The 16,541-nt window shown below is 41.4% G+C and overlaps 1 protein-coding gene and 2 pseudogenes across 1 annotated transcript in view; 1 reads left to right on the top strand and 2 right to left on the bottom strand.

Annotated features, from left to right (window-relative positions):
* LOC141834461 (large ribosomal subunit protein eL36y-like) overlaps window positions 1-16,541 on the top strand; it is a 49,127-nt gene that overhangs the window by 31,914 nt on the left and 672 nt on the right. The gene's annotated exons all lie outside the window — the stretch shown is intronic.
* On the bottom strand, window positions 13,624-14,442 carry LOC141834406 (uncharacterized; annotated as a pseudogene).
* On the bottom strand, window positions 14,766-16,170 carry LOC141834994 (uncharacterized; annotated as a pseudogene).

The following is a 16,541-nucleotide window of genomic DNA, read 5'->3' as shown; positions in this document are numbered from 1 at the left end:
AAAATAAAATCCTGGGCAATTACTAACTCATTTTTTTTTATAATATTGGGTACCATCGAAAATCATTGGCTAATGATTGTAGTTGATTGAAAAAGAAAATAGATTAGCAGTGTTTTATATGTAAACAAAATACTTCTATAAATAGAGAGGCACAAAAATACGAAATTTAAGAACATCTAAATGAAAATGTGATTTGTGATGTCTCCCAAAAAGACAAGTTTCACCGTGAGGTAAAAAATTTAGTTGGCATAACAACCAATTTAGTAGTCAAATTGGATCAGATTTGTTGGTAGTTCCTAGTTTAGCTAGCAATTGGTTAGCCTTGTATTATTTTAAAAACATTATTTTATAGAGAAAAATATCTTCCACTCCAATATTAATTTTCATCCAAAATACTTATTGTTGGGATGACTCTTCTCTTTCTCGCCTCGCTGTCTTCCTCATAGGTTCTGACTGGTAGACCTAGTTGTTCCGCTGTTTATTTTCTACATAATAATCCAAGTGATGACCGATAAAATCCTGATTATGCCTAAATCAGGTCCTCCAAAGTAGAGTATCGAAAATTAAAGATAGGTTGGTGTGCATATCTTTTTTTGCATAATTTTAGCAAAAAATGGAATCCATCATCCCAGCGGCTCGACATAGTCGGCTTCACGATCATCTGTGAGGATGTAAATCGAAAATCTTCAGTTGACTACGACGGGAAAGACATTAATTAACCATTAATTACAGAACAATCATAAGTGATATCTAGTAGTACATCATGATTTCCAATTGATCAAAAAATCAACGATTGAATCCAGAATATTTCTAAACCCTTCAACAGCAATTCTAACAAACGGTTACTAGGTATACGCCTCCTTTTTCAAGGAGTGGTGAATCCTCTATGGACTATTCAAATACCTTCGGGCACTACAACTTATACTCAATCATCTCGGATTTATACCTTATTGGAGATGTTTGTTTAAGATGTCAAAGTATAAGCCTTCATGATCAAGGTGATTTGAATATCGCAAGTCAAAGGAAACTCGTACTTAACACTGAAATATTCACATATATATATAGAACCATATGAAGTTTCAAGGCAGATCACTTCAATGAATTAATTACTTTTAATCAGCATCCATGTTTAACTCTCAACATCTAATGTCTTTAGCAGTAAGAACAACTGCTTGACAAATCAAGGAGTTTAAATGTACTAGTCTCAACAGAATCGATGATGTCCGTGCTCATCATTTTTTCGACTAGGGATAATTTTAATACATTCATAATTGCATATGTAGAGATGCTCATTCATTGTGATCCAATCATAAATTCTCTCATGTTATGAATCGTATTACAGACATTCAGTAAATAAGTTTAAGATACAATCAAACACATAAAGAATGTACACTCAAATAGTGAATTTATATTTATTCAATAAATAATATAACCGTAAGACGATTGTCTTAGGATACCTCTCAAATATAACATTCTCCAACCACATAGGTGTTCGAATATGGATCATTGCGTGGTTACTGATAGTAGTTGTAGATAGCATCCACTTATTCCACTTGTACTCATTATGAAAGTGTAAATATTATTGGATAGTTAACATCTAAATGATCTGTTACATCACAACTCTCATAATAATCTTTATTAAAATTTACAGTATTAAATTGATCAAACATTCAAGTTAGAGTGTCCATCTTCGTATGCAAGGGAAAAAATATTGGAAAAAAGAAAAAAGAAATAAAATAAAAATCTAGATAAATCAAATTACAAATAAAACTAATAACAATAAAACATAATCCCGGACAACGACGTCAAAAATTTGATGCGTACTAATCATAAGTGCACAGTTGTTTCAAGTAATAAAAATATTATCCTCTGGGACCATGTTGTTGACTACTAGTTTATGTACAAAGTAGACTATCTAGATGAAATCAAAGTGATGGATTGACTATAATAAGAAACTAAGTTAAACTAAAAGCATTGAATAAAGGAGTGGTTGGGAAAACCATATCTTAAAACTATTTTAGGGTTTTGATTTCACCACGATGAATGTTGACAATATCGTTATGACTCCCTCTCTTATAACATCAAATTATTCTTGAAGGTGATTTGCCCTAAGATAATTGATGTTTCCTCTCAAAATATAATGATGTATCTATTCTAATGTAACTATTATTCTCATGGTAATTGAATCAAGATAGAATCTTTACGCTCTATGACAATCAATAACTCGAGAGAAATCAAACTACTTTCGTGATCAGAAGCTTAAGTTTAGTCCTATAGATCCAAACTTAAGATTCACCTCTCAGTTCGTTCCTTAATCTCTAGTAATTACAAACATACGCTAATATATTCACAATTGTCAACGTTTTGTTAAGCATGCTAAGATTAAATCAAGATCATCATGATATTAATAAGAGAAAGAAATCACAAATTCAATGCAAATATGTCATCGAACTACTCCTTAATCCTAGAATAAAAAAAATTACTCCATAATGTTAGAAATATAAGTCATTGACGTCATAGCTCCTTTGATGTCTTTGATGTGGCGTCCTCCTTGATCTCCTGTCATGAGATTGGAAGATTCCCTTGATTACCATATCACCAGATCCTTATAGCCGCCACCCCTTGTTCCCTTTTATAGTTGCCACCCCTTGTTCCCTTTTATAGCCTTAGAACCATAACAGAGTTCCCTAAAAATTAAGACAACCCCTAGCATAGTTTTCTAAGAATAAGGGTCGACTAAAAGAATTTCCTAAAATATAGAAGTCACCGTCATCACAATCCTAACGATCTACATTCATGGTGGCTACTATGGGCTAGCCGTGGATAATGTTGTGCACTTCCCTGTTAATGCCTAGAATGAACAACGATCGTGGTGGCTACCATGAGATGGCAATTGTTCTTATTGCTTCCTTCGGCTGATGTTTTAGGGCAATCTGACTTCTTGGATGGTCCACGATTGTGGTAGCTACCATGGGCTGACTGTGGATCACACTGCAATGTTGTTCCTTTCACTTTACACCTCCAAACATGCTCCAACGTCAAGATCTTCACATTTTGTCAATATAAAATACAAAAAGTAGTCATCCGAATTAAAAAATAAAAATAAGTACAAATCCTAAAAGTTAGCACAAATTATGCTCATATAATGCAGTAACTATATGCTAAATAAGATCAAAAATATATGTATGATTTACACACATTATGAACACACAAAGTATTATTGTCAGATGAGAAGTCACCGAATTGGCCCTTGGCCTTCTCCTTTTCCTTATAAAAATGAGGAGGGCTCCCTGTTGATTACTCCCATAAACTCTGATCATCCAACCTCCAATCCTTCTTTTGCACTCCTCTTATCCTCCTCATCTTCAGTGATCATTCGTGTAAGTACTCGTTTCTCCTCTTATTCAATTTACAATATGCCTTGTAAACAAAAAACTACCAACACTGAGGCCACCACTACTCCAAGTTGCTTGGTAGCATATCCTTAGTATAAGTCCCTTAGGTATAGGGTTGTCTTTGCCTTTGATACGATTGTTTTTATTGTGATACGATTACAATTCAATTACTGAACTCATCTACACTAATATAACATAGGGAATGACCTGAATCATCTCTCAAGGAACACGATGATGAATGCTAATATCTAGATAAGGTTTTCATGAATGTTACAGGAATAACCCATGGGGTCCCCCTGGTTCTACTCGAGTCCGATCCTGGTCTCACCCAAAGGCCCATCGTGGCATCTTTAGGCTTGATTGACCAAGTACTCTCTCTCTCTCTACTCGTTCGAGGAAGCCATTGAATGACATCCCATTCGGCCTTCAGCATGAGCTATCGAATGGCCTCCCCATTCGATTGGGACAAGGGAGTTGCCGAATCACTCTTCCATTCAGTTCGCCCATCGGCCGAATCCTCCATTCGGCCATCTCATTGTCCCCATTCGGCCATGTGGCCATCTCATGGCCCATTCGGCCATTCGGCCATATCTATTCGGCCATGTCCTCATTCGGCCATTCGGCCACTCGGCCATTCGGCCATGTCATTCGGCCATGTCCTCATTCGGCCATTCTCCATTCGGCCATACCCTCGGGTCATTCGGCCATGTCCTCATTCGGCCATTCGGCCATTCGGCCATTCGGCCATTCGGCCATGCCCTCATTCGGCTATCTCCATTCGGCTATGTCCATTCGGCCATGTCCTCATTCGACCATAGGCCATTCAGTCATGACCGCTCCCCATTCGGCCATATCCCCATTCCATTCTCCATTCGGCCATGTCCCATTCATTCGGCCATGTCCTCATTCGGCCATATCTCCATTCGGCCATGTCCCCATTCGGCCATGTCCTCATTCGGCCATATCCCCATTCGGCCATGTCCCCATTCGGCCATGTCCTGCCCTGCTCTGCGCTGCTCCGTCTGCTATGCGTGGTGCGCTGTCTGCTCGAGCCACGCATGTGCCAGAGGCACCGTCGCAGGCTCTGCGTGCCCTGCTCTGCGCTGCTCCGTCTGCTATGCGTGGTGCGCTGTCTGCTCGAGCCACGCATGTGCCAGAGGCACCGTCGCAGGCTCTGCGTGCCCTGCTCTGTGCTGCTCCGTCTGCTATGCGTGGTGCGCTGTCTGCTCCTCAGCCACGCATGTGCCAGAGGCACCGTCGCTACCCTTTGACCGAATCGTCCACGCGGTCAGCCTCCGTCTCCTCCTTCGAAGAGTTTGTCGGCTTCCTTAGGCCATTCAACCTCCGTAGCGCCTTAACCGCCACCATTCGAGGTCCTCCGCCAGTCGCATATCCTTCACTTGAGCCCGAACAGGAGAATCGCCCTACAGTGCCTTGGCATGTCCCATCATGACTTCTGACAAGCCCACGCCTTCATTAATTATCGCCGCCCTCTCTGACTGTGTGGGCAATGACATGACGGCTACTTACCAGAGATGGGACTCATGACTATTGTGCTTGATTGTTCCTGACACCTCATTAATCATGATGGGACGTTCCTTAAATGATGACGTGACAGGTATACACGCTCATCTCCTCCTTAAAACGACCACTCCCTTCAGCAGGTAACTTCTCTTCTACCTCTTCTTTACGCTCAAGCTACAGTTCATTACTGTTCATCTTCTTCCTCCCACCGTCCTTGACTTGAGCGTCGGAGTGGTCGCGCCAGGGCACCCCCTGGCCTTCCTACTCACGTTCCTTGTGCTTCGCAGGTCCTGGAGGTCTTACAGCACTCCGGCGGACCCATCTTCTGTCATCGCCCTTCCACGCCTGACGACGGAGGAGGTCCGGTGACTTGTCCAGCCGCAGTTTCAACCGGAACATATTTTGGCGCCGTCTGTGGGAACATACAACGTCCGGATTTGAAACGCCAATGGACGATCCTCATCGACCTCCTCCCCTCACTATGACGCAGGAAGATTTTGACAGGGCGGTGGCCTCTGCCGTCCTAGCACTCTCCAGACAACAGCCGCAAGCGCCGGTCGCTCCTTCACGACTTCCCTCCTTTTCCGCTGAAGCTCCATCGGCGCCGAGCACCGGTCCACAGGCTGTTCGAACCTGCGGAAGCCCACCAGGCCAGGCCCACCATGGCCAGGCCCACCAGGCCCAGGCCCATCAGGCCCAGGTCCACCAGACCCAGGTCCAGGCCCCAGCCCACTAGGCCAGGCCCAGGCCCGACCCTACATCGACGCTACGCATGTCAGGCCGATGCAGAGGGCAAAGACTTAACCAGGCCATGGAACGCTACGCATCTCCGGCCTTACCGCATTTAGCGGTCAAGAACCCCGAGTGTCATGGTATGTACTTTACTTTTCCTACACTTGAATAACAATGATACTTCCGCAGGCCCTCCCCACGCCAAGGCTCTTCAGCCATTCCCAACACTCTCCCGACTCGGACATAGTCGCGGATCGAGCCAACTTAGGTCTCGGACCTACTCCATCGACATAATTTAGGTCTCGGACCTACTCCATCGACAAAATTTAGGTCTCGGACCTACTCCATCGACATTATTTAGGTCTCGGACCTACTCCATCGACATAATTAGGTCTCGGACCTACTCCATCGACATAATTAGGTCTCGGACCTACTCCATCGACATAATTTAGGTCTCGGACCTACTCCACCGACATAATTAGGTCTCGGACCTACTCCATCGACAATAGGTCTCGGACCTACTCCATCGTACATACTTAGGTCTCGGACCTACGCCATCGACAATATTTAGGTCTCAGACCTACGCCATCGACAATAGGTCTCAAACCTACGCCATCGACATTAGGTCTCTACGCCATCGACAATACTTAGGTCTCGGACCTACTCCACCGACATATTTAGGTCTCGGACCTACTCCATGACTAATTCAGGTCACGGACCTGCGCCATCGAGCACTACTCTCCCGACTCGGACATAGTCGGGATCGAGCTCAAATTCAACCTCTCAGACCTCTCTACAGGCCTCTCGGCTTTATTTGTTCAGTGGCTCAGCTTAATCTTATGAGCACTCGGGCTTCTCCATCTCATTCAAGGTTTTCAGCCATTCATCCAGTCGGCTCTGCTTAGTCAGTCGGCCACTCTGCTCAGTCATTCGGCCACTCTGCTTAGTCAAGATTCTGCTCAGTCAGTTGGCCATTCTGCTCAGTCATTCGGTCATTCTGCTCAGGCAGTCTCAGCCACTCTGGCTTTCAGCCATTCGGCCATTCTGCTTTCAGTCAATTGGCCACTTCCCTCAGCCATTCAGCCAAGGCTTTCAGCCATTCATGCTCAGGGCTTCTCGGCCACTCATCCAAGGCTTTCAGCCAACAGCCACTCATCCAAGGCTTTCAGTCACTCATCCAGGCTTTCAGCCATTCATCCGAGGCTTCTCAGCCACTCATCCGAGGCTTCTCAGCCATTCATCCAAGGCTTTCAGCCATTCATCCGAAGGCTTCTCAGCCATTTATCCAGGCGCTCAGCCACTCAGGCTCTCAGCCACTCATCCGATGCCTCTCAACCCCCCATGCCAGACTCTGATTCGGACTAGGACTTGCCTCTCTCCACGTGAGCTCACCGCCATACCGCCACGTGTCCTTCGCTGATCACCACTTCTCCACTCACTAGGACATAACTACACAGCTATTCGAGTCGCTAAACCTCCACTCGACTTTGATGTAGATCAGACTCGAGTAACGACTCAGTCTAGTCAGTTCGACTTATGCTCCCTTCGACTAGACTAGCGGGGAGGCTTATGTTACGGGAATAACCCATGGGGTCCCCCTGGTTCTACTCGAGTCTGATCCTAGTCTCACCCAAAGGCCCATCGGCGGCATCTTTAGGCTTGATTGACCAAATGCTCTCTCTCTCTCTACTCGTTCGAGGAAGCCATTGAATGACATCCCATTCGGCCATCCCATGTTCCCATTCGGTCAAGGGAGTTGCCGAATCCATTCGGTCATGTCCTCATTCGGCCATGCCTCCATTCGGCCATATCTCTCATTCGGCCATGTCCTCATTCGGCCATGTCCCCATTGGGCCATGTTCCCATTCGGCCATGTCCTCGGCTATGTCCTCATTCAGCCATATCTTCATTTGGCCATGCCCTCATTCGGCCATATCTCCATTCGGCCATGTCCTCATTCGGCCATGACCTCATTCGGCCATATCTCCCATTCGGCCATGTCCTCATTCGGCCATGTCCTCATTCTATCTCCATTCAACCATGACTTGTTTCATGGATCAATTAAGTGTTACATGCCATAAAGCTTCCAAGTATCTGATCTTCTTAGAACTACAATTAAGACTAATTTTTGAATTTCAAAATGCCATTCTATTAAATTTGGTGCAAGAGATAGAACCTTTAGAATTGAACCTTATTCAAAAGGATGTTCCAGATAATACAATCAATGCAATCAAGAGGACTATTTTGGGTGTGCTAGGTTTACTTCCATCGGACCAGCTTCTTGTCCTTGTGGAAGCCTTCTGGGAGCCTATCTTCAAGTTATTGATTTCCTCAATGAAGACAGGGTACGCTTGTGATTTATGACATAAGACGTGTTGCACTTAAACTTCTCTATATTTGTTTCTGACAAACTGAATTCAAAATGCGTAGTTAATTCTATTACAAAATCTCTCTATGCGAAGGGGTTTTATATCAAGCATAAGTTTGCAGTCGTTAGAAGTATGGACACCTATCTAATCTTACTCATCATTACTAAGCAAATTTGTATTTCTTCTCCTTAGTTCTTAGGTTATTTTGATTGTCAAAATCATTTGAGCAGCAAAAGGTTATTTTTGTAATAGTGTTATTGAATCCTTGAAAGCTTGTATTTCTTTTCCTTAGTTCTTAGGTTATTTTGATTGTCAAAATCATTTGAACAGCAAAAGGTTATTTTTGTAATAGTGTTATTGAATCCTTGAAGGCTTAAACAATGATAGCAAGTTGGATACTTTAGCTGTGGTTCTAAATTAGGCATATCTTGTGTGTCATTGTACCCTTAACTCAACCTCACTCTCATTATTTTCCTTTAAGAGAAACTATTTCTCTTGGAATACAGCATTCCTTGAAACAAATACCTTTTATTCCAAGGGATGATAGAATTGATAACCCCTAGTTTCTTTAGGGTATCCAATAAATAGACATTTATTAGACTTAGCATTAATTTTATCTGATACAGTCCTTTTCATATAAGCAGGATAACCTCATATTTTTAAATAAAATAAATGAAGTTTTTTACCATTCTATATCTCATATGAAGTAGTAGAGACTGTCTTAGTTGGGACTCTGTTTAGAAAGTAAACATCTGTCTCAAGTACATAACCCAAAAGGATTTGGGAAGACCTGCATGATCCATCATTGACCTAACCATGTTCAATAAGGTTTAGTTTTGCCTTTCAGACATCTTATTATATTGTGGCATATAAGATGGAGCCCATTGAGACAATATCCCATTGTCCCTACGATAATCTTGAAACTCTCGGCTTAAGTATTCACCACCTTGATCAGATCGAAGTATTTTAATACTTTTATCAAGTTATTTCTCTACTTCATGTCTAAATTCTTTAAACTTTTCAAAGACTCCAGACTTGTATCTCAATAGATACACATACCCAAATCACGAGTGTTCATCGATGAAGGTGATGAAGTAGCTATAACCTCCTCGTGCATGAGTTGACATAAGTCCACATACATTAATATGTATAAGGCCCAAAGTGTCATTCTCTTGTTTATCTTTTCCCTTAAAAGGTAACTTAGTCATCTTGCATTTTAGGCATAAATTACATATATCAAATGAATCCAATTCAAATGATTCCAGAATTCCACACTTGTGTAATTCAGATATGTGTTCTTACTTATATGGCCAAGGCGATAATGCTACATGTGGGATGTTAATCGATCATCTCTTCGAGTATGCTTGAAGGAGATGGGGCATCGAATGTCTTCTTCTTCCTGGACTCAAGATAAATCTTGCAATTTCTTCGCAGTGCCCCACCTTGCCACAATGGTGACATGGTCCCTTTGGTGCTGATTCTTCTTTCTTAGCTTTTTTTCTTTCCTTTAGCTTAATCTTTTGACTTTCTCTTCTTAGAACCTTTATTCGAAGTGCCAAACAACATCACAACTTTCTGTTCTTTCTTAATAGATTACTCCACTATCCTAAGCATGCTAATCAGCTTTGGAATTGTGCATGCAAGGTGGTTCATCTGATAGTTCATCACAAACTGTGAATAACTATCAAGTAAACAATATAGAATTAAGTCAATACTTAACTCATGTTCTAATGACAATCGAAGTGATATAACCGCTCAATAAAGTCATTCATCTTTAATACAAACTGCACTGCAGATGAACTCTTCTGCATCTTAGAGCATAAGAGAAGTTTGGTGATCTTGAACCGTTCGGATCTAGCTCGCTCATCAAACATCTCACGAAGATGGTGAACAATCATATAAGTATCCATATGCTCATGTTGATTTTACAGTTCATGAGACATTGAGGCTAGTATGATGTAATTGACAAGCTTTGAATTAGTCAAACATTTCAAATGGGCCAACATTTGATCTGATGTCACATCATCAGATAGTCTCAGGGAAAGAGGTTCTTCGAGAACATAGGATATTTTCTCAACCTTGAGAATAATTCTCAGATTTCAAAGCCAATCCAAGAAGTTCAGTCCAGTTAATTTATTGGTGTCTAAAATTGAGCGCAAATTTAAAGAAGTCATTTTGATTCTATTAACCTAGAAATACACAATTGAGCATACATAAGAGAGATGAATTTATTATTATATAATGCAAATAATTTACATATATAAATGAAAGTCTCATTTGCTTATCAAATTCAAGAGCCCTTACTTTTAATTCGGGAGATAATAGATTTTCTCTAAGTGGGTTGATATTCACTATAGATAAGAACAACTTTGAAAAGAGCCCAACAAACCATCCTTATTCTAGTGGTAGGTATCAAATATACCACTTATATATCACGTATATATAACTATCATATTATCCTATCAACTAATTGATATTTGCATAAACACCAGGTTGTTAACTCATTAACATATATACATTGTAGGATCGTAGATGCGCGCTAGAGGGGGGGTGAATAGCACGTATGTCGTTTGTTCATTTTCGTTCTATCAGAAATCACTAAGCAGCGGAATTAGTAAAGTATACAGGGACACGTGGATTTTACTTAATTCCTAACCCCCCAGGGTTAGTACGTCCAAGGCCTATGTATGGGAGAAACTCGTCTTACAATCCAAATAGTAATAACAAAATACAAAGTAAGACAAGTAAAGTAAAGTAACCAAACACGTATTACCAATCCAGAAGCCATGAGTGTCATGCACTCCTTTTGGAACTTCCCCAGTTGCACGAGCCTGGTCCCGTTTGCGTTCAACAACGCCACTAGATGGAGAGGATGACTTGTAATTGTTATATTTTGATGTGCACGTTCATCCTCCTTATATAGCCCCTTCTAGGCGATTGGATAATATTTGATCCGATCCGATCTTCTCGATCTTATCCAGGCTGAGTCTTCCCGATCGAGTCGCTTGGACCGTCCGATCGACTGGATCAGATAGAGTTGCCTGGATCTAGTTGACTCAGATTTGATCTGAGTTGACCCCGGACTTGGTTCAGCTGCCTTTGTTTGCTTCAGTTATGTTTTCTCCATCTTGCTTCCAGCTCCTGGTTCCTGCAAGATAAGCATACAAACATATATACAAACAACCTAAGCCTTACCCTGTGGGTCTAACTTTGGATTTCTATCGAAATTCTGAGTTAGTCTGATGCCTACTGTTCCCACACTAGGAACGCGCCCTTATCCACTCCACTCAGGAGAGTTTTGCCAACAAGTCCTTCGGACTTATTGGACTTCCCACTTAGCTTTGATCCTTATCCCCCATGATTTGCTGCTATGCTACCGGTCTACCTAACCGCCTAGACTTCCATCAAGCATCCGGTCCTCTGACTTGCTATGATTTTTTTCATGCTTCTCGTCCTCCTGACACTGCCTGGACTTGCACCTGGTGCACTTGACCTTGCTAAGATTTTTGTCTGATCCTCCAAACTAGGACTTGCCTTTGCCTAGCCTACAACTAGGACTTTCTCTGCCTAGCTTCACTCACTAGGACTTCCTTGCCCAATCTTCTAGATCAGGACTTCCACTGCCTAGTCTAACTGACTAGGACTTCTTGCTAGTCCTGGTCAAACTGACCTTAGACTTCACTCACATCCAAACATCAGGTCCTGTTTGGATAAATCCTTGATCAAACTGATCAGACCTAGGTGTATTGTCAAACATCGAAATTCTAAGGTCAGACCTAGTGTACCTTGCACCAATGGATACGAAAAGATTCATCTCACGAAGATGAACCAAACGAAACTTGTTTGGACCAAAACGGAGATCGTTTGATCCTTGAACCAAGCGAACCAAATTCAAACCGGTTTGCTACAGTATCGGTTCAGGTTAGATTGAGTTCGGTTTGGGTTCAGCTGAGTCAGGGCTGGTTTGGTTCACCGGTTCACTTGATAGGATTAATGGGTTATTGGATCTAAACCCGTTAAGCTAAACCCACTCTATAAGAAACCTACAGTACCCTCTCCCGATCGCGATTCTCTTCACCGCGTCTCCTCAGCTCCGTTCGCGTCGTCTCCACCGAAGCCGAGAGCGAGGGAGTTCACCGTCTCTTGTCGGAGCTAGAGCTAAAGGGAAGGCCGGCGACCAGATCTAGCATCAATCGGGGCTGCGTCCTTCTTGGTGGCGGCGGCTCGCGCAACGGAAACAGCTGCAATCGAGCGACGGAAACAGATCCGGAAGGGAGTGAAATCGGTAAGAGATTGGTTTAGGTTTCGGTTGGTGGTTGATTTCCGAGCTTAGATTTAGGTTTTCCTGATTTCAAAGCTTGATCTAGATCTAGAATCCGGAACTTGAATTGGTTTGGCCGGCGGTGGGATTTGGTTGTGATCGGCCGCAAGCAAGAAAAGGAAGAAAGGTAAGGCAAGGGTTTGGGTATTGCTCGATTAGGAGTTGAATGTCTATGGATTACTTTGGTTTCTCTTAAATCTGGATTGATTTTGTTCCCACAGTCCATCGAGGTGAGTTGACGATCGGAGCTGGAGAAAGTTTTGGCTGCAAGAGGAAGAGCCGAGGTTTGAATCAAAGGGAGATCTAGGTTAAAGGCCTAATTGAGGTAAGTTGTTCCTGGATACTAATCTAATTGTTTTGAATAGACATGAATTATTGTGGTGCTGCTGGGGGGTGAAGTTGAACATGGTAGGTCCTGTTTTGATTTGCAATGAATGGTAATGGTTGGTTATCAAGATAGATTTTTGGGTAGAATATGGATTAGTGAAATGGATTGATATGGTGGATTGGGTTGGTTAGGATGTGGTTAAATAATCCTTAAAACCTAGTTAAGGTTTCTTTGAAGGAAACTTTACATATATCATTGTGTTTATGATTGTTATCCTTGTTACAGGATCTTGATTGGTTGCGGTTATTTGGATTTTCCTACGATTACACACAACCTATCTTGGCAGGCGGGTACCTTGACTTATCAAAATTCAACTTCAAAACAAAACTCAAAAACAAAAACAACCAATCCTAATTACGGATGATGCTCTACAAAATCATTCCACATATGATTTGCAATTTGATCACGTATGTGTCCCATCTGAGCTGTTTGACTTGGATCAATTGGAATTGGCTCTTGATCACCAAAATCATCTTCAACTCCAACCATGAGCATATCATCAGAAGAGTATTCCATAAACAAATTATCCATTGCATGATGCCGATGTATGAAATTATGCACCGCACAACATGCAACTGGAATTAATCTTTGCTTAGTAATTGGATAGTTTGGCATATCTTTTAAAATTCGAAACCTTGCTTTGAGCACCCCAATGCATCGCTCTATAATATTACGACATGTGCTATGCCTATAATTGAATAACTCTTCCTTCCCCCTTGGTCTGCCTTGGCGTCGATAATCTCTCAAGTGATAGCGTCGACCTCGATATGGAGCGAGAAACCCAGGCATATTTGGGTAACCAGAATCAACCAGATAAAATTGATCTGTGATAGTATTTCCATATTAATAATGTAAAACACAAACTAAATGAATATACATAGAGAGTTTTTTCTATTACTTACCACCGCAAGGTTTAGGAAAATTATTTTCATGCCTTGTCAATGCGTCTATGAATACCCTAGAATCATTTGCTGTCCCCTCCCAGCCCGTATACACAAATGTAAAAAGCATATCGAAGTCGCATGCAAGCATCACATTTTGTGTAACAATAACCTTTCTACCACGAAAAGATGTCTGAATTGATGTCGGTGCCCATGCTGATATGAGTCCCATCGATAGCTCCAAGACAATTCTAAAAATACACAATGGCTTAGTAAAGATATATTGTAAATGTAACTAGATACATTAGGGTACAATACATACCTTAAAATACGGGAACCACTTTGGATTGTTCAATATGTGAGGATGGACGTCATTGTGTTCATACGGTCGAATAATATATGTGCCCAATGTACAAACAGCTCGTAAAACTCGTTTGAACCACTTGCTACAAGTGTACAATGAATGTTGAAATCGATCTGCACATATTCGATGTCGTGTGTTATGCCCGATGATTAGTAAGAACATAGCGACACCTTCTTCAACTGTAACTTTCTTTCCATCGTGTAATAGATTCATCTCTTTTAATGTCCTACAAAAATTCACAAACACATGTTTTGACATACGAAAATTATCAAAGCAAACTTGGGGGTGCCCATCAAGTATTTCTTGAATATACATCCTCCCAGTAAGAGATGAAGTCCGACACAGCATCCAATCAATATATCCAAGAAATTGAGTCATGTCATGAAAAAAATCATTTGCGAGATCCAAAACTATAAGCAAATTAATATTAGGGCCTAATTCATCATATTCATCATCAGAGCTTGACATGATCGATCTGCAATAAATCAATATTAAAATCAACACACACATGCATAAAATTAATTATAGATTTATCTCAAACCAATAAACAATTCACAAATCGATATTAAAATCAATACACAGATTTATCTCAAACCAATAAACAATTCAAATTGAATAGCTCGACATAGTCTTCAACATTAAATTTCATAATATCAAATATGTCTTAAACATTCAAGCCACAAAATATCAAAAATGTCTTAAACATTCAAGCTACAATATCAAAAAACAACTATTACTTAAATAGTCTTGAGGTAATAAAAGCAATCCCCATAACTTGTCAACATATGACCCTACACGTGCTCAAGATTGAGGCAATCCAACCATTCAGCCCTCCTATTTGATGGAATTTTCATGAAAATTTCTCGTAGACCAGGTTTAAGGAAAGCTTCTGTAGCTTTTGTGTACACTTGGATAGATAAATTATCCATCTGATTTAAAATTTGCATGCACATGTCAATAGAGTAAGGATCACCGAACACGTTCGTTCCAAAAGAGCATGATATATCTTGGTCACGTTCTAACTTAGCAGCCCTCAAATCCAGGTATTTTTGCCTAGCAATAGATTCTTCACTCAACCGTTGCAAGGTATTACTCCATTTGTCCATACAAGCGTCATATTTTGAAAGTTTAGGATCTTTACGTCGATGACTATCAGATGATTCTATACTACGACGTCGCCGATTGTTAGGTTCCCCTCCAACGCCTTCATTCTCATCAACAACCACTTCAACATATGAGTTAACACCTCTATTAATGAATGCTTCTTCGAGTTCTCTCTCTTCATCAGATGTGGGAGGCAATTGAGTAGAAGCCCTATGCATATCACCTGTTGCAGTTGTCCCACCGAAAACTTCACTAAGAATGTGAAAATGATCACAACCTTCCTTTCGTATTGCCTTGTACTCCTTTTTATTTTTCTGTACCATTGATTATAAAAATTAGCATTTTTTATTATACATAAATATACAAAAAAAATATATATTTGAATGGATAAAAGCATTTACCAGATAAAATTCTGCCCACACTTCCTCTGGAGCATTCACTTTACCGGTGTCTGGATCCATTGTGACACCAGTATGCGCAAGCAATGAAGTAAAAAGTCGTTGTCTTGTGCGTAGACGATTCCATTTACCTTTGAGCCTTTCTACACCATAATTCTTCTTCATAACTTGATATAATTCTTTGTTGATCTCGTCTCAAACCGAATTAGTAAAGGTAGATGTCTGTAACTTATTTTGCTTCACTTTTTCGTAAATGATATGTGGATTAGGACAAAAAAGCAACGCCTACTTGGAATGCAAGTTTAAGTTAGGGAGGGGCAAAGAAGACATGCAAGAAATGACCCTCTTCTTACCGCTCAATGGGCAGTTCTCACTTGAACTCAGTCTCCTTTCCAAGCCAATTTATATCAAGGTCTATTATCCATATCTCTACATTACAATAAAGCTCGGACGCGCAGGGGGACCGCAATGGTAAGGAGCGGCTACGAAACCATAGATTTCTTATGCTGTTTGGCCTATTATCTGTACCTTTGATAGAAGCCTCGTCAAGCACCACTTTGATGCCCAATTTCTTAAAGGCATTCGAGGCTACGAAAGCCCTCGCGCCGTCCGTGCTACTGATCTCCTTGTTGCGGACGAAGGTCAGGTAAACAGTGTGGTCGGGGGCGAACCTAGCCACCTTAAGGTGGTGCATGACCTCCAAATACTATATCTCGATTGACTTCATATCCTGGGAGCCGCGGGCGTAGATGTTGTCATCAGGAATGAGGGTGATAGAGAAGGGCAGGGTGAGCCCACTTGTGGAGCTCGACGGCGATGATGTTGCTATGGGAATTGAGAAGGATATAAGGGAGTGAGGGATGACGATTGAGTTTCTGTGAGGTTCTCTGCTCATGATGGGGAAGGAGGGAAGGGGGGAAGGGCACTGAGGGTGCGGTGTCGGAAGAGAAAATGAATTGTGCGATCAGGGTTGGGGCATGCGACGTTACTGTAGTCTTATTTTTACATTTTTTATTGGTCAACCGCAGTTTTCATTTTTCACAGAAAATGATATTTTATTATTTT

The sequence above is a fragment of the Curcuma longa genome, chromosome 9 (assembly GCF_044706935.1).
Source record: "Curcuma longa cultivar G26 ecotype Majalengka, Jawa Barat chromosome 9, ITB_CL_G26_1.1, whole genome shotgun sequence".
In the NCBI taxonomy this organism is placed as follows: domain Eukaryota; kingdom Viridiplantae; phylum Streptophyta; class Magnoliopsida; order Zingiberales; family Zingiberaceae; genus Curcuma; species Curcuma longa.
This window is presented reverse-complemented; position numbering and strand designations above follow the sequence as displayed.